General features: G+C 39.3%; 1 protein-coding gene across 11 annotated transcripts in view; it reads left to right on the forward strand.

Moving 5' to 3' along the window:
* Nucleotides 1-1,267: 1,267 nt before the first annotated feature.
* Nucleotides 1,268-23,912, forward strand: part of MTMR3 (myotubularin related protein 3) — a 141,819-nt gene continuing 119,174 nt past the window's right edge. For 6 of the 11 annotated variants that reach the window (XM_035017348.1, XM_035017352.1, XM_035017349.1 and 3 more), the window contains exon 1: nucleotides 1,269-1,462. The gene's annotated coding sequence lies outside the window, so the exon portion shown is untranslated. Of the gene's footprint in view, nucleotides 1,463-23,912 lie in introns of all 11 variants that reach the window. The other 5 variants (XM_035017343.1, XM_035017345.1, XM_035017347.1 and 2 more) reach the window with 1 other exon arrangement.

A 23,912-nucleotide genomic window follows, 5' to 3' on the forward strand; every position in this document is an offset into this window, starting at 1 on the left:
TGAACTCTAATGTGATTTTTTACTTGGGATTCTGTTTCAGGCGACAATTCATGAAGTGGGCAATACAGTCCAGTGGCTGGTAGCATAATTTCTGTTGTCAGTTGGGGTTGGGTTTGAATTTTGTTTTAGTGCATCTTATTCTGGGCTGCAGTTTCTTGATATGTAAAATGGAGGTAATAGTATCTGCCTATTAAAGCTGTGAAGATTCAATTAGATGAATTGTATAACTAAATATTAGCTGTTAAGAAATTTGAGGGCGCCCAGGTGGCTCAGTCGGTTAAGCGTCTTGCCTTTGGCTCAGGTCATGATCTCAGGGTCCTGGCATCCAGCCCCGCATGGGCTCCCTGTTCAGAGGGGAGTCTGCTTCTCCCCCCCCCCAAGCATGCGCTCTCTTGCGCACTCGTGCTCTCTAATAAAGAAAATCGTAAAAAAAAAAAAAAAATTTGTCCACTACTTGCCATGTAGTGGCAAGTGTTGGGGATAAAGTGATGAACAAAACAAGAATTTTATCTTAAAGTAGCTTTTACATTGGAATGGGATAGAAACACAATAAACATGAAAGATGGATAAATAATTGCAGAGTGCTGTGGGAAAAAAATAGAACAAATGCAAACACAGATTTCATTCGATTGGTTCTCTTAGCTATTTTCCAGAAAAGTCAAGGGTATATTGTTGAAATGCAACTCTGAAGAGGTTAATCTGTTAAGGGCCTAAAATAATTCCATTCTGGCTTGTAGAATTCTTATGCAGGCTATTGTGGATAGGGTACAATTTTTGTTTGTTTGAAAACTCATTTCTTCCAGCCGAGGTTCAGCTGAAGCAGTTTGAAATTGTATTCTGAGAGCCTTGAGCACGCAGTACTTATATGCGTTATATTAAATTAGTTTTAGCCTCACTGTAACTGTATACAGGTGAAAGATACTACTACTATTCTATTTTACTGGTTAAGTAGAGTGAGGCTTTGTCTTGCTCAGGGCTATAGGGCAGGGAAAAGATGCCTCCCCCAAATCTTAGGACCACCATTAGTTTTCGTCCTTGTCTGTTGCCCACCTGTTTCTAATTCCTTCTCCACTCCACTCGAGCTTCTCTGCCAGCCTTTCCCGCAGAGGGCATTCTGCTGGTGTGGAGCCCCGCCCACCACAGGGGCGTGGCCATAGACCCGGGCCCCGCCTCTGCCCAACCCGCGAGGGCCTGCCTTCTTTTCCCCGACCGCGGACTGAGGGCCCTAGCGTGCGCGCGCGCCCCCGCTCGCGGCCCGGCTCGGCGTCGGGAGCGCGCTCTGTGTGGCCGCTGCCGCCATGTTGTTGTGGTTGTGAGAAGGCGGCGGCGGCGGCAGCGGAGGAGCAGCCGGACGAGACGCTCCAACGGCTCAGGCGCTGCCCCCCGCCGGCCCTGGCTGGGAGCCTAGTGGGGTGGCGGAGGAGGCCGTGCCGTGGCGGGCCTCGCCATGCCCTGCCGCCCGGTAAGAACGCCCCCCCCTTCCTCCGGGGGTGAGGAGGGGCTGGAGGAGGGGCCGGTCTCGGCCCCGGCGCAGTGGCTGTCACCCTCTGAGGAGGCGGCGGCCCGCGGGGGGCAGGGGACAGCGTGCGTGGCCCGGGGAGGGGTGTCCTGGGTGGCGGCCGCGGCCGCCAGGGGGAGGCGTGGGGAGTGGGAGCGCAGCGGCCGGGCTCGGCCCGGACCCTCAGCGCGGGGGAGGCGGGGTCCCGGGCCCAGGCAGCTCTCCCGGACCTGGCAGGGACGGGCCCATGGGGCTGGGGTTGTGAAGTGCTGCCCCCGGAGCGTCCGGACACGTGCCCGCGGACCCCGGGAGGTGAGTGTGCCTCCCTCGCTCCCGACCGGGTCTGTGGGAGTCCACGGTGGCGAGAGGCCGGAGGTCGGGGGCCAGCAGAGCCCCCGGGGCGAGCGGTGAGGGCCCGGGACTTGTGGGAAGGAGGAGTGGCCGACTGTGCAGCCGGGCATCCTCCTGACCTGGTAGTACTTGGGTGGGAAGGATGGTTCGGAGGCGGTTGAGAGTTCAGGGAACACTGGTGAAACAGCTCCACTTCTCAGGTGGAAATTGTGCTGCTTAGGACCCTTGGCGATAATATTACTTGCTGTGCTTTGGGCTGGAAAACTTACCTCAAAATAATGGGGTCAGTTTTATGGCACTTTAATCAACTTCTCTGGGGTCTGATAATCTCGTTTGAGTTTTGCACTTGATCTTCGGTTAGCTATTGATGTGCAGGTGTCTTCTCCAGTTAGAGGCCTTAATTCTTGACTGGTTGAATATCTTGACATCCACTTTGTTTATCTGACAATCTAATTTTTCAAAAGGAAAAAAAAATGCATACTCTTCTAGTTGAGGTTCAGCTATTCTCACAATGTGGACGGTGATGCTCTCGAAGGCTTGGGTTGAATTACATGAGATGATTTTTTTATGCAAAACGTTTGTGATTTGTACATGAAGAGGTGACAGGGACTTTTTCCTTTTTAAAGGCTGTTTCTGTAGGGCCAGAGACATGATCTGTGTTATTTTTGCTGGGAGACCCAAGTAAGGTGGGTTGGTGGCATGCAAAAAGTCTTCCCTTCTAGGGCCTATGACTTGAGTGGGTAGAAGAGCTTACAGAATGACAGTTTTTGTTTGTTTGTTTTAAAGATTTTATTTGACAGAGAGAGACACAGTGAGAGAGGGAACACAAGCAGGGGGAGTGGGAGAGAGAGAAGCAGGCTTCCCGCCGAGCAGGGAGCCCGAAGCAGGGCTCCATCCCAGGACCCTGGAATCATGACCTGAGCTGAAGGCAGACGCTTAATGACGGAGCCACTCAGGTGCCCCCAGAATGACACAGTTTTGAGTAAGCCCAGTACAATGTGTGATATTAAACTAAATTTGGAGGGTTCTAGACTTTTAGATTGGCTGCCTATGAAGACCTCTTTCAGCTCTAATTACCTCCCTCATTTTCAGGTGACCCAGAGCAGTTCAAGTGACCAACACAGTGGTGCAGCCCCACTTGTAGTTAATAGCAAGCCACAGGAGAACGCATGTTTCTCAGCTTGTAGGCCAGGTTCTTTAGTTCAGTAGTTACCTAAATATGGTCATCAGAAATAGTATGGACTGCCTTAAATGCTGGTTCCTGAACTCCATGCAGGAGGACCTGGTGAATTAAAATCTCTGAGGGTGGGGCCTGGGAATCCATCCTTACGAAGCTCCCTGAGTGGTTCTGGTCAGCCAGGTTTGTGAACCTGTGAAAGTCAGCTTTAGGTCACCTTTGGTATTCCATAAGGTTCCCATTAATTATGACTTCTGAGAGTGCTTTTAGTTCTTTATAGAGCTTTAAGAATTTGAGAGGTAGGGAAGAAGGGGAAGCCTGAGAAATTTAAAACTGAAAATTGAGCATCTCTTAAAATATAATGGATTTAGGTAGGGGAATTAGGTTTGTTGCTAAAAGTTATTCGTGTAAGTCTTTGGGAACACACTTGATAAAATTAGATGCTGCTTGACTGGAGGTATATCTAGAGATATATAAAAGGATCTAGAGGAATGAAAAGGAGAGGGAGAGGCAGTAAGTCTGCTTCTGGATCACAAAGGGGTCCATGGAAGGTGTTTCCCAACATCTCAACATGCTTGCTCCTAAACCATCTGACTCAGGTTTCTAGTAAAGTGAGGGTAGGGTGGGTGGGTTAGCAGTCATCTGAGATGAGGGTTGTGCACCAGGAAGGTTTATTGTGGATTATGAAAAGTTCTTGAAATTTGCCCCAGGCCATGAGGAGTGGTAAAGTCAGTTTTTAAATCTGTTGTAGTTCTGGTTAACACCTTCTGTGATAAAGTGGAATGGTGAATTACCCAAGAAGTATTCATGTTGCAGAGGGGGTGTGGTGAGGTTTGTTACAAGTTTGGAAGAATAGGCGGAAAATGTTAAAGTTATGTAGAGTAGTGAAGGAGTTTGGTAAATATCCTGTCAAATCATGGAGTAATAGTTTAGAGACGTGTATCCAGTTGTCCAATTTGAGAGCCAGAGGCTGTTTTGTTTTCTTGGTGTCTCCAGTGTCTAGCATAGTTCCCACAGCATATACTGTGCTCCCAGATACCTGTTGAGCAAATGAATAGTATTGAGAGGGGGGGAAAAAGTTGTGGTTGATAACGTTAGTTATTTTTTTAAAAAGATTTTATTTATTTATTTGAGAGAGAGAATGAGAGACAGAGAGCATGAGAGGGAGGAGGGTCAGAGGGAGAAGCAGACTCCCTGCCGAGCAGGGAGCCCGATGCGGGACTCGATCCTGGGACTCCAGGATCATGACCTGAGCCGAAGGCAGTTGCTTAACCAACTGAGCCACCCAGGCGCCCCGATAACGTTAGTTATTAAAAGCTACTTGAGGGGTGCCTGGGTGGCTCAGTTGGTTAAACGTCTGACTTCAGCTCAGGTCATGATCTCAGAGTCCTGGGGTCCAGCCCCACATAGGGCTCCCCACTCAGCGGGGACTCTGCTTGTCCCTCTGCCCCTCCCCCTGCGTGTACACTTTCTCGCTCTCAAATAAGTAAAATCTTTAAAAAAAAAAAAAGCCACTTGATACCTTGTATTGGATCAAAGAGCCAGTTTTTAGCTTATGTGGTTTAGAACTTTGGGATTCCTTTAAGAGGTTCTATATTCTAGGGGCTTCTGGCTGGTTCAGTTGGTAGAGCATGTAATTCTTGATCTCAGGGTTGTTTGAGCCCCCATGTTGGGTGTAGATTACTTAAAAATAACATCTTTGGAAAACAAGCTTTTTTTTTTTTCTCCTAGGACTGTCATTGTAAACTATCCTGTCCCCCAGTTTTTGGGTCTTGAATGTGTCTTAATTTTTTTTAGGTGTCGTGGCCCTTTTTAGTAACTTTATTAGATGCAGAGACATTTAAAATAATGGGAGGCTGTGGATTGGCAGAGATTCTGTGTCATTAATTTACTATGTGACTGCTATTAGGAAAGTCACTTCTCTGGACCTCTGTTTTCTCATCTATACAATTAAAGGTCTATACTTGTTGGTCTCAGGTAGTTTCTTCAGCCTGATTCTGCAAATCTTTTTTTTTTTTTTAAAGAAATATTTTATTTTTTTAAGTAAGCTCTGTACCCAAAATGGGGCCTGAATTCCCAACCCCAAGATCAACAGTCATGTGCTCTACTGACAGAGCCAGCTAGGCGCCCCTCTGCAAATGTTCAATAATTTGTAATTCTGTTATTTGGTATTCATTTTATGTAGGTAGATGAACCTTAAAAAAAAAAAAAAAACCTTGAACATTTTTGGGTTCTAAGCTTACAGATTTTAGATGTTGTCCAAAAGTGCTCTGGAAATTGAGCGAATGTTGCAAGTATTATGCAGAAACAGCACACTTATGCTGTTGTAATTCACTTAGTGTTGAAATCAAAATGGATTTCACATAAGGAACTTCATAATTTAGTGTGAAGCCGCAAGATTAAGAATGGTTTAGGGAAGTTTGTGTAATTTATGTGCCTAGTTGTTTCTTACAGACCACCCAATTCTGTAATTTTCTATGGTAAATTTATATGTAATTTTATAATCAGTGAAACGTTCACTTAAGACACAGTATGAGATCAAATCCATATTGGATTGATCTAGAATTCCTAATAATTTTAGAGGCTACCAAAATTAACATCCATTGCTGTTTTTAATCTTTATTTTGATACCATATTGATATGCTTTCATTTTCACTTTTGTATCTAGAAATTAAAAAAATATATTTTTTATTAAATAAACTCTATACCCAGTGTGCGGCTCTGACTCACAATCCTGGGATCTAGAGTGGCATGCTATACCGACTGAGCCAGCCAAGTGCCCCTCATATCTAGAAACTTAACATACTTTTTAGGTTCATGTTTGTATCAGATATTCACAATGAAAATTGTAGCCTGAGAATGGGTAGACAGGTAAGTCCTGGGTTCAAGCTTGAGTTGTGTTCCTTGTTAGCTGTGTTGTTTCTGGCAAGCCACATAAGCACTCTGAGCTTCAATTCCCTTGTTAATAAAAGGAAGAATAACACTTTATTTTTATTTGTCTCAGTTTGTCAGGGAGGATCAAATGGAATGGTGTATATGAAAAGCAATTAAAAAATGTAAGGGTATGATACTATATTAGAATCCTATTTTATTTTCTTGGAAGAGTTGGCTTTTGGAGCAGTGGTAAACCTATTACATGTTGTCAAGTGTAGAATTTACTAATGTCGCTAATATGGCAACAGAAAGATTTCTACTGTACTCAGCCTAGAGAAACCTTTCAGCACTTGCATCCTGTATGCCAATAGGAATAGTCACTGGGGCACCTGACTGGCTCAGGTGGAAGAGCATGAAACTCTTGATCGTGGGGTCGTGAGTTTGGGCCCCACGCTGGGTGCAGAGTACTTAAATATTTAAAAAAAAAAACCCCAAAAAACAAAAAAAAAAAACCCAAAAGCAAAAACCAAAGAATCATCACAGTGTGGTAGGAACTTCAGAGAGGGATCTGGGAAGTCTCACAATTTGCACTTGGAATAGATTTGCTAGATTTCACCCATTTTATTGTGTTGGAGTGGTGGTAGAAAGAGTTTAGTACATTCTGTGTGAAGTTTAGGGCTATGTTTTCTAAATGGCAGGTGGCAACATCATAGGGTAAAGATAACAGTGTGGTGATTTATTTTTTAAAAGATTTTGTTTATTTGAGAGAGCGCGAGAGAGGGGGAGAGAGCACAGAGGAAGAGGGAGAAGCAGACTACCCGCTGAGCAGAGAGCCCAATGCAGGACTCCCATCTCAGGGTCCCGGGATCAGGACCTGAGCTGATGGCAAGACGCCCATCTGACTGAGCCACCCAGGCGCCCCTGAAATTACTTCAGATTGTGAAAGCTACAAATATATATTCAGTGCCGGGGGTGGGAGTGGGGCGGGGAATCATACAAAAAACAAGAATTGAGATAACTCAGGAGAATAAAGTAGAGATAACCCATGATCCCATTTAGAGTAATGTTTGCTAATTTTCCTTTTTTCTTATGCATTATCTACTGAATACTTCAAAAAGAACAACTTTCCATGTCAAATTGATGTTCTGTTAATGGTTATTTACTGTTCTGTGATGTGGATGCATTATAATTTACAACAATTCCCTGTTAATGGACATTTCCAATTTTTCTCTTAAAACAGTTCTGTCATGAATTCCTTTGGACTTTTTTTTATACAATTGTGCTATTATTTCCATAGGCTAAATTCCTAAAAGTGGGCTTATATGGTCAAAGGGTTTGTGCATTTTAAATTTGAATATAGGTGTCCTATAGATAGGATGTCTGTTTTAAAGTCTCACAAACGGGCGCCTGGGTAGCACAGTCGGTTGAGCTTGGGACTCTTGGTTTGGGCTCAGGTCATGATCCAGGGTGATGAGATCTAGCCCTGAGTCTGGCTCTGTGCTGGGCTCTGGGTCTGCTTGAGATTCTCTCTCCCTGCCCTTTTCTGCTTGACTCTCTCTCGCTCATTCTCTCTCTCTCTCTAAGATGGATAAATAAATCTTAAAAAAAGTCCCAGGGCACCTGGGTGGCTCAGTGGTTAAACATCTTGCCTTTGGCTCAGGTCGTGACCTTGGGGTCCTGGGATCAAGCCCCGTATAGGGCTCCCTGCTCAACGGGCAGTCTGCTTCCCCCTCTCCTTCTGCCCCCCCCCCCCCGCCCCACTTGTGCTCTCTCTGGTGTGCGCATGCTCTCTCTCTCTCTCTCTCTCTCTCTCTCAAAGAAATAAAATCTTTTAAAAAAGTCCCACCAACAGTATGTTAGTGTCCAGTTCTGCATATTCTTGCTAGTGATTTATTATCTTTTAACCTGTTGGTGGGAGTTTAAAATAGTTTGGGAATAGTTTTCCTTTTGTTCTTTTTTCAGCATCAAGTCTTAGCCTCTACAGTTTAACTCTGTGGAAGGGGCAGGTAAAAATGAAAGTGCAGTGACAGAATACATCAGGCCAGTGGTCTCCAAAATTTTTGATCGTCTCTATGGTAAAAAAATTTTGAGCATTAATCCTCACCCTTAAGTATTTATTTAATTTACAAACAGTATGTATAGTAACTGGTTATTACGTACTATATAAAATATAATCAAAATTAACAAGGATGAGAAAAATAAAGTGGGGCACCTGGGTGGCTAAGTCGGTTAAGCGTCTGCCTTAGGCTCAGGTCATGATCCCAGGACCCTGGGATCAAGCCCTGAGTCAGGCTCCCTGTTCAGCAGGGTGTCTGCTTCTCCCTCTGCCACCCACCCCTACTCATGCTTGCTCTCTCTCTCTGAAATAAATGAAATCTAAAAAAAAAAAAAAGTTAAAAATAAAGTTCAAATATTTTTCTTCTTTACCCCAGTGGAGCATTTTTTTTTTTTTTGAATATCATTGCTTTAGACTTGTAAGATTTAATGTTGGGCCTTTATGATTGTTTTTGGGCATTTCCTCTTGTTCTGCAGGTGGTCCAGTCTGATTGGATTATGATAGTCTAAAGCGTGCCATGCTTTTGAGAGTCATATCTGCAATAGGGCGAACATATAAACCTTACTCAAAGTATCAGTTTGATACCGATTGTCATTGTTGAGGTGGCTGAATTTGAAAAGGGAAAATCATGGGATAGGAAACAATCTTAAGTAGTCTACTTCTTTTAGATATGAAGAACTGATACTGTGTAGAGTATATTTTTAAAAGTCTGTGATTTATGGAAAGTGGTTTGGTTATAACATATCCCTATTTTCTAAGAGCCTAGAAACTGAGGGAAGGGATGAATAATTGCTGCTTGCTTTCCTTTGCTTGCAAAGTACCACAATTAGTCTGTCACTCTAAATCCATTTGGAAGAGCCTGAACCTATAACTTTTAAAAAATGCTTTATTGGGCTGAAACTTTCCATGATGAATCTTAGATTAAAAAGTAACTTTTATTGGGGCACCTGGGTGGCTCAGTTGGTTAAGCGACTGCCTTCAGCTCAGGTCATGACCCTGGAGTCCCAGGATCGAGTCCTGCATCGGGCTCCCTGCTCGGCAGGGAGTCTGCTTCTCCCTCTGCCCGTCCCCCCTCTCATGTGCTCTCTCTCATTCTCTCTCTCTGAAATAAATAAATAAAATCTTTAAAAAAAAAAAGTAACTTTTATTAAGTTTGAATAACTTGCGCCTCCCCCCGCCCCCTACCATATGTAATGAAATCAGGAAATGGTGCTTTTTGTACTGGAAAAATGAATCTCCCTTTCTCGTCTCATCCTGGGGAACTTAATTTCAGTTATTTCATATGGTTCATTGTCAGAGAAAGATAATATTGAGGTCTTAGAGATTGTGAAAAGAGCAACTCGTGATTATTTTTTTGTCAGTTAAATGAGATAACTTATATTGAAGGTGGTTGCTCTATACAGTGCTTTCTTTTTACTTTACCTTACGTAGCATGATTTTTAAGGTGCTTTCACATATATCTTCTTAGACCCTCAAGTACTTAAGAGCATAATTTAATGAGTGTTGTGATTTCTCTTCCTTCGAGGCCACATGCCTAGTGTTTGACATCATATTTAAAGAGGTAGACTGTGAGCCCTGCAGAAGTAGGTACTGATGGCTGTTCTCCCTCACTTCCCGCACTTAGGTACTACTTGGTACAGAGTTAAGGTATCAGTACTTATGGGCTATTTAAACTCTTACGTATTTATTTACACATGTAAATAAGTTATAGTATTGTAAAACAAATAGTTACAACTTTCTGTAGTTACATTGTTCTTTCATCTGATGTGCACAGAAAATATTTTTGTGGGAGAGATCATTAATTTTACATCAGCCTTTCAGATACTTAATTTTTAAAATTTTTTCAGCCTTTCAGATATTTTGCTTTCTCCTCAGGATAGTTTCAAGGAGATGAAAAAAAAATCAGTCTTGATTTAATTCCTTTTACTACGTGTGTTCCTCCTACTGCCAACACTGTGTGTGTGTGTGTGTGTGAGAGACAGAGAGAGAGAGAGCGAGATTTATATAGTAGGCTGCTACTTAAGAAGGAAACATTAGTTTTTGGCTATATAATGGTTCTTGAAACATGGACTCAGTGGTTTCCATGGGGCGAATGAAAAGGAGCACATACGATTTCTCTGATTTGTCTCATTCTCTCCGATTCCATGTATACATACTTGGTTTTGGCTTAGAAAACACTGAAGATTAGTCTTCAAAACTAGTATGTTATTTCCCTTTTCTGCTGTACTTAAAATCGTGTTTAGTAAGTGAACTAATACACTTTTATAAAAGAGAGCCTGGAAAGACAGGAATAGAAATATTAATCATGATTAATTTCTGGCTGGTGGGATAGTGTAACTGTTTTCTGCTTCATATTCTTCTGTAATTTCCCAATCTTCTATGAGCATGTATTACTCTTATTAGGAAAAATGGCTATTTTAAAGTACATTTTGATGTTTTTAGTTTTCATTGGGTGTCTTTTTTTTTTTTTTTTTTAAGATTTATTTATTTATTTGAGAGAGAGAATGAGAGACAGAGACCACATGAGAGGGGGGAGGGTCAGAGGGAGAAGCAGACTCCCCGCCGAGCAGGGAGCCCGATGTGGGACTCGATCCCGGGACTCCAGGATCATGACCTGAGCCGAAGGCAGTCGCCTAACCAACTGAGCCACCCAGGCGCCCTTCATTGGGTGTCTTAAGAGGGTTTAAGTTATAGTCACCAATGAGAAAGTGGGTGGTTAACTGGCTCCACTTCCTAAGCAGAGTGGCAGTTGTAGGAAGTGGTAGGGGAGGAATGGTGCAAGCAAGCATTTGAACTTTCATTGTAAACTCCACTGTGACTGAGACTGAGCTTTGATCACATTTAAACACAAGAAGACCTCCATCTAATTTTCTTCTTCCTGATGAGCTGATTGAGACTTAAGAATGTTGCCTTGAAAAGAAAAATCGGATTCTGTGAACCCTAAACACAGGACTCAATCTGAATTCCCAGTTCTCCTGCTGACTTGCCATGTGGAACTGCAAGTTCTATAGCTGTGTGTGTGTGTGTATTTTAAATATTAAGTGGGATTATAGCAACTAAGAGGTGATAGGATTTTATACATGTAATTTGAACTGGAGGATATTTAGAATAATTACTTTTATTATGACAATGTAGTCTCATTGGGATTTTGCTGTTAATATACAGCTTAGAGTTGAGTCACTTTAAGTTTATATACTAGTGATATTTTAGGAAGATCTATGTAATATATCCTTTAGAGTTTAAGTGATTAGATAGAGCCTGTCAGCTTGTGTTTTTTTTCTGCACATTAAATGTTAGATTTTTGGGGTAAGGCATTTATAATTATCTACCCTTTATTTTTTTTAAAGAATAAGATTAAAGTTGAAGAGCAATCAAGGTAATAAATGTAGGTACTACTATAAGTTTATGGGGTTTTTCAGTTAGAAGTTTTATAGTAAAGAATAACAAGCTTGTGAAAAGAAAATACCCTATAGAAGTCTACAAAGCCCATTCTCCTCTGTTCTTAAATTCCATACCCTGCCTTTCCTTTTTTTAAAAGTAAAATTTAAATATTTCAAAAATTCAGAAAAATACAGAGAATGTCATGTACTTAATAGATGCTGATTTAGATTTAATAGATATTGACATCTTGTTAGATTTGCCTGAAAGGTTTATGTTTGTTTTTAAAATTTAAATATCATACAATTGGAGTCCCTTTTGCTCTCCTCCTAGATCCTGTTTCTGTTACCCAGAGGTTATCTATCTTTCTTAACCCATGCTCTTATATTCTTCCTATAGATGTATGTATTTAACTTGTAGTATTGTGTGTTTCAGATATGTATGGTACCTAAGTATATATATTCTGCGATTTGAAAAGCTTGAAATTTATCTGTGTCAATATATATGTATTTACTTAATTTATTTAGTTGTGTGAATAGGGAAGTTTTAGTTCCCTGTTGATAGTTGTTTTCAATTAATATATAGATTTAAAGATTACCCTCTAATAGGATCAAACTATCATGCTGATCTACAATTTGCTTTTTTTCTCACAATAATAGTGTATTACATCTTACCCTATCATAAAATGTAGGTATACCCATTTTTAAGGACTGTATTTTTTTTTTTTAATTTTAAGTTTATTTAAGTAATTTCTATACCCAATGTAGGGCTCAAACTCATGACCCTGAGGTCGAGTTGCATTCTTCACCAACTGAGCCAGCCAGGCACCCCCTATGTAGTTTTTTGTTTTTTGTTTTTTTAAACTTGATAGACACTATTATTTATCCTGGTCCCTTACTGATTGACATCTAGGGATTTTAAAAAAAAAAAATTTTTTTTTTTTTTAAGATTTTATTTATTTATTTGAGAGAGAGAATGAGGTAAAGCGAGCATGAGAGGGGGGAGGGTCAGAGGGAGAAGCAGACTCCCTGCTGAGCAGGGAGCCCGATGCGGGACTCGATCCCAGGACTCCAGGATCATGACCTGAGCCGAAGGCAGTCGCTTAACCAACTGAGCCACCCAGGTGCCCTAGGGATTTTTTTTTTTAACCTCAAAAGTGCTGTCTGTAATGGATAGTGTACTTTATACTTTTGAACAACGGTCGGATTATTTTTACAGAAATAGTTCTGCAAAAAAAATTCTTGGGGAATAGAATTGCATGTAATAAATATAGATGCTTTTATATTAAAGCTAAACCAATATGTATATTTGTAACTTTCTTATTCCTGGTCTGTTCATTTAGGTTTGTTCAAAATGGGTGCTACTTATGAGATGCTGAGAAGATGGTTTCCTAATATATAAACTAATATATTGGTAGAGGGGAGCCTGGCCAGCTCAGTGGGTAGAGTATGGGATTCTTGATCTCAGGGTCATGAGTTCAAATTCCATGTGGGGCATAGAGCCTCCTTAAAGAAAAAATTGTAGAGAGGAGGAAGAGTCCCAGCTTTATATAGGTAAGGGACATAAATCAATGTTTGGGGAATGGTTTTGATTTTTCTAGCTAAGACAGAAGATGGAGGATTCAAAGACAAGTTTGCAAAGTATGTTGGCTACAGATTGTTGAAATAAATAAGGTGTTTGAATATTCTTTTACTCTCTATACTGAGTCCTTTTGGACTTTTGAGATAAAAGGCAATTTTGGGGAAGATGTGTCTGATAGCAGTTGCATGATTAGGAGCAGGCGAAGATTGGAAAACAGTGAAGAATCTGTACTGTACACATAATTAGGTAATAAGGACCTGAATTAAGGTGGTGGCAAGGTGGTAATTGAGGTGGCTAGATTAAGATAGAAGATTGCTAGTTGACACCCTAAAGGAAATAGACAAACATTTGTGAACTAGTTGAATTGGAGGTAAGTAGCAATGATTCAGAGTTAATGGGTTTTGGGCCTTGGTGAATAGTGATAGTATAGAAATGTGGAATTGGGAGGAGGAGCTAGTTTTGGAAAAGGACTAAAATGAAATCCTTCCCACATTTAACATTGAGGCCAGGGGATAAGTAAAAATGTCCTGCAGGAGCTTGGATATAGAGAATTTGAGGTAGGAAGAAAGGTAGGTTGGCCTCATCTAGATGAGATCTTGAACCTAGAAGAGCCAAAGATTGAGTATCACATTTAGGGGGGTGGGAGAAGAAGATAAAATTAAAACTGTTAAAATTAGGTTAATGAGGCATAGTGGAAGCAGAGAAGAGAGGATTTCTAAATTAAGTGATAATCAGTTAAGTTTGAGTGAAATGAGGGAAGCTGAGGGCTAAGGAAATAATTGGATTTGGTGATCCATGCTAGTCATTGATCATCATTTTCTTAGATTAAGTTTTAGTATAGTAAAGGGCTAAAGGTGAGTGGGAGATGAGATCGCATTTATAGAACAGGTGCTGGTTCACTAGAACTTCTGATGATCCTTCCTGGTGTTCGATATCTGCACTGTTCAGTACATATTGAGCATTTGAAATTTGGCTAGTTTGACCAAGAAACTAAATTAAAAATTTTTTTTAAGTTCAGTTAAAAAAAGGACATTTAAATTAAGTATAGTTGACAGTTTAACTTAATTAGCCACATATGGTTAGTGGCTATCATGTTGGATAGCAGAGTATGGACTGAAACAGATGTAGATTAAACCATAGGAAGAGATCTCAGGATAAAATAGAGGCATTTAGTTATCTAAAACTTTTATTGCAGTGCTATCAAAACGGTGTTGGAATTAGACATTCTAGTGCAAAACAGATTTTTACATTTTTACTCTTTGTGTTCAATGTTGGCAGTAATGGATAACTCTTTTCAAGGTATGAGAGCAACATTAAAGAATGTAATTTTAAGGGGCGCCTGGGTGGCTCAGTCATTAAGCGTCTGCCTTCAGCAGCTCAGGTCAAGATCCCAGGGTCCTGGGATAGAGCCCGGCATCAGACTCCCTGCTCAGCGGGAAGCCTGCTTCTCCCTCTCGCACTCCCCCTGCTTTGTGTTCCCTCTCTTGCTGTCTCTCACTCTGTCAAATAAATAAATAAAATCTTTTAAAAATGTAATTTTAAGATAATTATGGTCTGAAATCTCTTCATGATTATTTTCCTGTCTCTTAAAAATGGTTACAATTCAAATTTTACTGATGAAAGAATAATATTTGAGACATTTTGGGTCTCTATTTTCTCCAACCAAAAGTAACTGAAAATAGCTTAGAAATTTCATTGGGACTTTAACTGTAGAGAGCAAATTGATGGTTACCAGAGGGGTGGTGGGTGGGGGCATGGGTGAAATAGGTGATGGGTTTTAAGGATTGTGCTTGAAATAAAAACTTAAAGAAAAATTCAATTTTCAAGCAAAAAAAAAAAAACACAACAAAACTCATTGGGTAGAGAAGAAATACCAGCTATACTTGACTTTAAATAAATCAATATTTAGATTGAGAAGTGGTTTGCTTTGAGAATGATTTATGGTTTAAATTTGAACATTTGATAGTGTTGAGAGAATGTTTCTTACTATCTGGCTAACCTAAATGCTTTTTGTTTGCAAGAAGAAAAATTAAAAGTATATGTGAAAGAACCCATTCATAGGACAACATACTGTGTGATTCCATTTTTATAAAGTTTAAAAAACAGACAAAACTAAGAGATGGTAATTGAACTCAGAATAATGGTTATTTATCTTGGTGATGCGTGCAAGGTAGACTTTAGGGGTGCTGGTAATGTTCTGTGTCTTGATCTGGGTGATGATTTCATGGTTGTCTTCAGACAACTGTTTATGAGAATCATTGAGTTTTATACTTAAGTGCACTTTTTTGTAGGTATATTATACCTCAGTTTTTAAAACTTTTACCCTCACAAAATTTTAGTAAACATAATCAGTTGAATTTGTCTCCCTTTAGCTTTTTTTTAACTTTTCTACTACTTCCTTTCATAAAGGAATACACTTAATGATGAAACATTTTACCTGTTTTTTAAGATTTTGTTTGACGGAGAGAGAGCGAGAGCAGGAACACGAGCAGGGAGGAGTGGGAGAGGGAGAAGCAGGCTTCCCGCTGAGCAGGGAGCCCCATGCGGGGCTCGATTCCAGGACCCTGGGATCATGGCCTGAGCTGAAGGCAGACGCTTAACGACTGAGCCACCCAGGCACCCCTGTTTGTTTTTTAAAGTAAGCTCCATGCCCAGTGTGGAACCCAACATGGGGCCTAAATCCACAATCCCGAGATCAAGACCTGATCAAGACTTGATCTTGGCTAAAACCAAGAGTTGGACCCTTAACTCACTGAGGCACCCAGGCACCCCTTACCTTTTTCAATTATGATATAAAACAAACATACAGAGGAGTGCACAAAAAAGTGTATAGCTTAATGGATTTTTAAAATGCATAAATTGGTGGGTTTTTTTTTTTTTTTTTTTTTTTTGGTATGTCATACCTTATCAGAAGGGAAGGAGTTGATGGAGGGCTAAAATATTTGGAGAGAACAAAGTTTGAGAAATCTCAGAACAGCAGATCCTTGTCTTGGCTTCGCCTTCATCTTACTGTCCTTTTGGGCAAGTCATTTAACTTATTTAGGCCTCAGATTTTTTTTTTTTTGAAGATTTTTTTTTTTTTTTTAAATTTGACAGCGAGCGTGTGCGAGCAAGCACAAACATGGGGAGCAGCAAGCAGAGGGAGAGGAAGAAGCCAGCTCCCCACTGAGCAGGGAGCCCAATGTGGGGCTTGATCCCAGGACTCTGGGATCATGACCTGAACCAAAGGCAGACGCTTGATGGACTGAGCCATCCAGGTGCCCCTGGGCTTCAGATTTTTCTGTATAACAGGGGTATTACTTAACATTCTTTGCAAGGTGACTTGGTGCAGTTCAGGTAAAATTATAGGAACGTAGAATGGTATCACTACATAGGTGTTTGGGGCATTGAATTTAGGTCTCTTACCTTACAGGGAAGAATTGTGATATACAGAGGTAAAATGATTTGTCCAAGGACACTCAGCTGGTGATTATTAATATTCATTTATATTCACTTGAAACTTGCTGAGGCTTAAGTATATCAGGCACTGTTCTAAATGATTATATGTATATCAGTTCATTTAATTGTCTAGAATTATTCCCAGACATAGGTATAATTATTCTCTTACTGATGAGAAAATTGAGACAAATGAGGTTGAATAACTTGCCCAGGTAGTTGAGTTGTTGAGCCTGAGCTCTTAACCATTTTGCTGCACTGCCTAGTTAAGTGAAAGCCACTTAAAGATTTTAGGCAAGTGTTAAGAACTTACAGTAATCTCTTGCAGGTTTTTTGAAGTGAAATTTTGTTTTTTTGAACCAAATTTAGGAGAGGAAACTCACTTATGACATCATGAATCTAGAAAAGATTGATGTTTTTATATATATATATATAAATATATGTATATATATTTTTGATGTTAATATTTATTGCTTGGGTTTTATTCCCTCCTTGACAAAGCTTATTTTCTTCTAACACTACTAGTAATAACACTACTGTAAATAGTAGGTAGTTTTCTTAAAAAACTTAAAAAATTTTTCTTAAAAACCCCCAACGTGGGGCTGGAATTTACCACCCCAAGTTCAAGAGCCACATTCTCAGGGTATCTGGGTGGCTCGGTTGGGGCTTGAATTCACCACCCCAAGATCAAGAGTCATATTCTCGGGGTGCCTGGATAGCTCAGTTGATCGAGTGTCTGTCTTCAGCTCACATCATGATCCCAGGGTCCTGGGATAGAGCCCTGTGTCCGGCTCCCTGCTCAGCCAGGAGTTTGCTTCCTTCTCTCCCTCTGATCCCCCCACCCCCCGGCTCGTGCACATGCACTCTCATTCTCTCAGATGGATAAATAAAAAATTAAAAAAAAAAAAGTCACATTCTCTTCCGACTAAGCCAGCCAGGTGCCCTTAAATGTATATTTTTATGTATATTTCTATATTTATTATATATTATATATATTTATATTATATTTATATAATATATATTTATATAATATATATTTATATATATTATGTATATAAACCCAGTCAATCTCTCTATATATTTACTTTTTTAATCCTAAGGGAATTTATAACTACAAATATTATTTCAATTTCTAGGCAAAAATATTAATGGGAGTTTTCAAACTGGAGGCAGATCTAACAAAGTTTAGTGTACCTGCTTTGGTTGTTTAAGCAGCATCCGGTCCTGTTTTCAGAGCAGCAATTAAGATTCTACCACCTCCATGTTTTAGAAAAATTTTACAACTAAGGTATAATTTACATACAGTAAAACTCACCCTTTTTGAGTACAGTTCTGTGAATTTTGGAAACACATGTGATCACAGTGATGGAGATAGAGTATAGTTCCATCATCTCAAGAGATTTTTCTCCTGTTCCTTTCTCGTCCACCCGTTTCCCCGCTTCCCATCTCTGGCAAGTACTGATATGTTTTGTCATTATAGTTTGTCTTTTCAAGAATTCCATATAAATGGAATCGTGCAGTATGTAGCTTTTTGAGACTGGCTTCTTTAACACAATGCACTTTGACATATCCATATTTTGTGTAATAGTAATTTTTATTGCTGAGCAGCATTTCATTGTATTGGCGTACCATAGTTTATTCATTCTCCAAGCTCATTTGGGTTGTTTCCAGTTTTTGGTGACTACAAAAAACTGCTGTAAAAGTGTTTGTACACACATACATGCCCTTTTTTTTTTGTTTTTAAGATTTTATTTTTAAGTACTCTTTACACCCAGTGTGGGGCTCAAATTTACAACCCCAAGATCAAGAGTCCTAGGTTCCACCAACTCAGCCAGCAAGGTGCCCCATGCCCATGTGTTTTCTTAGGGGGGAGGGGCAGAGGGAGAGGGCAGAGGGAGTGAGAGAATATTAAGCAGGCTCCACACTCACTGTGAAGCATGAAGCAGGTCTCAATCTCACAACCCTGAGATCATGACCTGAGCCGAAATTGAGTTGGACTGAGTCACCCAGGCGCCCCATTCCATGTATTTTTTTTAATGTTTTTTAAAAAATATGGTGCCCAGAACTTTTGTAACTTTACCATGGAACCTGAAGAAGCTTATAATTTTCATAGAACATTGTAAATTGCTTATTAAACTTCGTCCCCAAGAAAGCCCACTCTGGAATGAGAATAGTTTGTTATATAAATAATCTTGTAAACTGTAAATCATTAGACTTTAAGGAAGTTGGCAGACATACGTAGTCAATGGATAAATTTACTTATTTACTTAAAAATTACAAAACTCCTTAGTGCATTATTTCATATTTTATGTCTTTAGTAGCTCTTGAATTGTGAATCCTTGACTTTGTTTTGTTCTGCTAAGTAGCAGAATGGTTATGTAATTGGTTATGAAAAGTTTATAAGTAAAACATATTTAGCTACAGAGTTCCTGCTTCATCTCCTCCCCTCTTCTAAGATGGCTGGAGGTATTAATATTGGTAGTCATAGTTTCATGTGAACAAGACATAAAATTTATATTTTATGGCTTATGGTTGATTAGCTACTTAAATTATCCTCTTTGTTACTAGTTAATGAACTTTTTCTTGCAATATGAGCTCAAGAGCGAGAAATGGGACCTTTTTACATTAGAAAAGAGATTGCAGGCAATTTTTGCAAGTTAACGTTTTGAGCTTCAAATTCTGACCCTGTAAAGGAGTACAGAAACCACGGGTGGTTTCATACTTTCAAGAATAGTATGTGTGTGTGTTTCTTTTGTTGAGTCTAGAATCTTAGCTTTAGACTTAAATCCTATGATTGAAGTACTTGGTGTACAGAGCTATAGATCTTCTTTCAGCAGTGTATATTTCTTCTAAGTTAAAATATTCAGAAAACTGAATATTGTGTTTAGAACTAAGAGATAGTACATTTCAAATACCAATTTGTAAGTGGTGATTTGATATTTCATTTGTGAGTTATCATGTTTCTAGCCTTTTCACATGGAAATACCTACCTGGAGATGTCCAGTCTTGACAGTAATGGAGATTGCAAATTAAAAGTTGGTTTTCTGTATGTGGTTTTGCTTGATAGGGACAAGACTTAGTTATTAGGCTTTTACTTTTTCTGGTACTACAATGTTGGTGATCCAAATCTAGAATTCCAGCATAAGGTTGCCAATATTAAAAACCTTGGAATATGGAAGTAACAACTATGGGTCCAGTATTACAAATAAGATTTTAATTAGCTGTATTAGTTGCACACTTAATTTTCATTGCTATCTGTGAAGTAGGCAGGGCAGGCCGTATTGTAACTCATACTTTACAAGTGAATAAATTGTGTTTCACAGCTGTCAGGACTTGTCTGAAGTTGCACTGCTAGTGAATAGCTGAACTAGGACCCAGATCTTCTGACATCACGTTGGATGCTCTTGGCACTATTGCAGTTTAGTATGGTGAAGGGTGAATAAGAGCTCAGGCTTGGGTTTGAATTGTGGTGCCACCACTAGTATCTCCCTCTGATCTTAGGCAAATTCCTTAACATTTTTGTGCCTCAGATTTCTCAGTTTTAAAATGGGGATAATGATACTTGATGCTTTTGTGAGGATTAAGCAAGTGCTTGTAACAGTAGCTAGCCAATAGTAAGCATTCCATATATGCTAGTTGCAGTTGCTGCTACTGTTATACTACAGTGATAACAAGAACACTGCCTCTTTTACAGGGATCAGTGTTAGAGTTGAAAAAAGGTAAATGCAAGAATATTCAAAGATGATAGATTTAGATAGAGCCCAGGAAAATAAGTAGCAAGGGCAATCAATTTTGGTAGAAAGATGGGAGGTGTTGGGGGGTGTGTGTGTGTCTTTTAAGCATAGAAACAATTGGATATCTAAATACTAATAGATGAGGCAGTTAGAGCTTTAGGACAGGGCTGAGGAGGACTATCAGTGCTGAGGAGGTAAATTTTTTAATCATCACAGATGATAGATGGGAAATTTCCAAGATTTAAATAACACCCAAGTTGTTGTCCTTTATTACATATGGTTCTTAGGGCTTTGTTACATAAGCAGTAAGAAGCTTACTATATACATTTTCCATTTTCAGTGGTTACACAGAATAATACAGATACTCAACATGTATCCTAGTATAAATAACAGGGAAATACATCTCCTTAAAATAAATTAGTGAATATTTCTTGAGGTCTTTTACCATGTGCATAAAACTCTTAAGCGCTAGGGAATTCTGAAGTATACATTAGAGGATTATGCCTTTTGGTGCTTGGGTCCTTCTATGTGGGTAGGGTACTTCCTTGGTATAAGATAATGTTCTTTCAAGCATTCTAAAATGAATTCAGGTTGTTTGAATTTACTATGTTGGGAGGGGATCTCTTGCCTTTACTGTAATAATGCTATATAAATTATATATTTTATATATTCTTAGTGTTTTTGAATTTGCAATTATTTTTTAAATTTTTTAAAAAGATTTTATTTATTCATTTGACAGAGAGCACAAGCAAGGGGAGCGGCAGACAGAGGGAGAGAGAAACAGGCTCCCTGCTGAGCAGGGAGCCCCGTGTGGGGCTTGATCCCAGGACCCTGGGATCGTGACCTGAGCTGAAAGATGCCCAACCGACTGAGCCACCCAGGCACCCCAATTATTACTGAATTTTATAAAGACTTATTTATTTTTAGAGAGAGAGAGAATGCGTGCAAGTGGGGGGAAGGGGCAGAGGGGGAGGGGAGAGAGAGAATCCCAAACAGACTCCATGCTGGGTGGAGCCTGATGCTGGGCTTGATCCCAGGGCTCTGAGATCACAATCTGAGCCGAAACCAAGAGACAGACGCTCAACTGACTACGCCACCCAGGTGCTCCTGAATTTGCAATTATTATTGTATACTTAGATCTTTTCTCCTGTGGGTATTAAAACAACTTTTATGGGTTTTATGGGTGCATGTTTTAAATTTATACACTAAAATTCTGCATAAGCACATTTTAAATTATGGTAAGTCTTGTAAACCTGTAAATCTGTATATATTAGCTTTTTTTCCAGAGTCGTCATGTATTCTTTTATTGACAAACTTGAAATGAGCTCTGAGCATCTTATGAGTAGATTCATCCTGAACATTTGCTCTCATGTCAGTTTTTATTTTTTTTATTTATTTATTTATTTATTTATTTTTTTCTCATGTCAGTTTTTAAAGTTCATGGGAAAAACTTTGGTGTTTTCTAAAGAAAACCATACATGAATATTTATCTTACTTTGTATATCCTGAAAGTGGGTGTTATTATTGTCCGGTATTTTCTTCAGAGCTAGGAGTTTTCCCATTCTTGCTCTGTGGAACTAGTTAGTTGTACTGCATATACTATTCCTCTGTTGCCAACAGTGTTTTCCCTTCTCAAAACTAAGAATTACACTTTTTTTTTTAAATTAATGGGTTCCTCTAAAAAGAATGGAATAGATTTTTTTCCCTTCAGAGATATTTGATGAGAATTTCAGAGAATTCTTGGGTATCTCAAGTTTTTATTAACTTCAAAATTCTTCAGCTCATTTACCTGATACATAAAAGATAAGATGACTTTTCCTTCCTCAAGGACATGAGAACTTTTATATGTACCCATCTGCCTAAAATCTACTTAAAAATATCAGGAGATTTTACATCTTTGGACTCTTGCATGTAAGATACTTTTTTTTTTTTTAAACTATGATTCTATGAAAACTCCTTTGTATTACTCATCCCTTTTCTTACTAAAACATGTGAGTGGCTTGCTTGGATATGTATCTGTGTCCTTTCTTTGATAAACACTTTGAGGGATTCTTTTGAAATTGTGTTGTGGCCACCATATCAACTCTACAGAAATATGGTTTCATGATTAACTCAACAAAAAGCACATTGGCAGCAGTCCAGAAGCTGACTCATCAAGGAGTAATGATAGACACTTTGAAGGGAATGGCCTATCCCAGGGTCCTATTTCAGAGCTTCATGCTATGATTACATCGGTGAAAGACAGCCAAGAAATCAAGATGAGATATTACCTCCTGGGGATAATGGTAGGAAGGACTTAAGTAGTAGGATGCAAGTAAGATTTTTTCCTAACAATCTTGTAAAACGTGGGGACAGAAACCAGGTGAGGATTCAGAATGCTGGTGACCTTTGTGGTGCTGCAGTGGCATTTCCTTTTTGGGCCTGGATGAAAATAGTCTTGTAGTGACTAAGGGTTAACTCAAGGAGCTCAATGCCATATCAGTTTTCTAGAGCCCAGGGAATATACTTAGCTCACTAGTAAGCACAAGTATCATGTTCATGTCAGACACTGTAGCTACTGTTTTCTATTTGAACAGACCAGAGAAACCAAAGCAAGACCAGAATCAGTTCAGTTTTGAGGAACAGACCCCTTTTGCTTACTAGTACTGCACATTTCAGAAGTAAAAATACTATGAAAGTAGACTTGCTTCAGAACTGTGAAATACCAATTCTGATTGTTTTTGTGGATTAGAATGATTGCAGCTCCATTTCTAAATCCAGTTTCATAGCCTTAAGTTTTTCTGGGTGACAAATTAATCCTCTGTAATCACTACCAAAGATCACTTAATTGTTACTGTGGAAATAGCATTATGTCCTTTTCATGTTCTTGAAGGTTGTCTCTCAGATAAGAAAACACCTTAATAATCTGAAAATATTTTTGAGATATAGCTAAGTGAATATGCCATGATGATAGACTGACCCATTTTTGATTATTGTAGTACTTTCTATTTCTCAGTAAACATTGTTGCACATGGTGGTTCTTTCCTATGGAATATTATGAAAGATTGTGTTGAGGAATTTGCTACATTCTTTCAAGCATAGTATTTAGGAATGAAAAATTAGTATTCAAAGTGCTGTCATTTTGTATGATTTTTCTCCAGAATGTGCCTCTCAAAAGTTAAAAGTGCTTTTCTTTTCTTTCTTTTTTTAAGTTTATTTATTTTTTTAGTAATCTCTATACCCAGCGTGGAGCTGGAACTCATGACTCCGGAGATCAAGTTGCATGCTTTTCCAGCTGAGCCAGCCTGGTGCCTCTGAAAGTGTTTTTCTTTAAGAAATATGTTACTTTGTGATATTTTTGTATAGTTTGAGAATATAGATATTTTACCCCCCAGTGATCTGGGCCTGGTTTCATGGCACTGAGAGAAAAAACAAACAACTTAGTTTCTCTTAGTCTATGCTACTGTTCTGCCTTTTTGGAATGGAATACTTTGATATTGGCCATTTTGTTTTTGAATTGGCCTTACATGTGCTAGTCCTGCTTAATTTCTTACATGGTTTAAACTTGCATGTGTAAATTATTTATTAGCCAGCTTTAGGACTTGGACAAGTTACAAGTTACCTTATCTCTTTGTGCCTTAGTTTCCCCCTTTGTAAAATGGGATGATACTTTGTAGGGTTGTTTTAAGTGGTCTGTGTTGTGTTGGCTATTACCATTATTATAAATAAGAGCATTGACTTCTCCCATACACTATTTGCAGCTCTCTTTTTTGTAAAATTTTCAGAGACAATATGACTCAGAATCTAATAGAACTTTTTCCCAAGGAATAATAAACATTTGTATTTAAT

This window comes from Mirounga leonina, unplaced genomic scaffold (genome assembly GCF_011800145.1).
Source record: "Mirounga leonina isolate KUSES-001 unplaced genomic scaffold, KU_Mleo_1.0 Mir_171, whole genome shotgun sequence".
NCBI lineage: Eukaryota > Metazoa > Chordata > Mammalia > Carnivora > Phocidae > Mirounga > Mirounga leonina.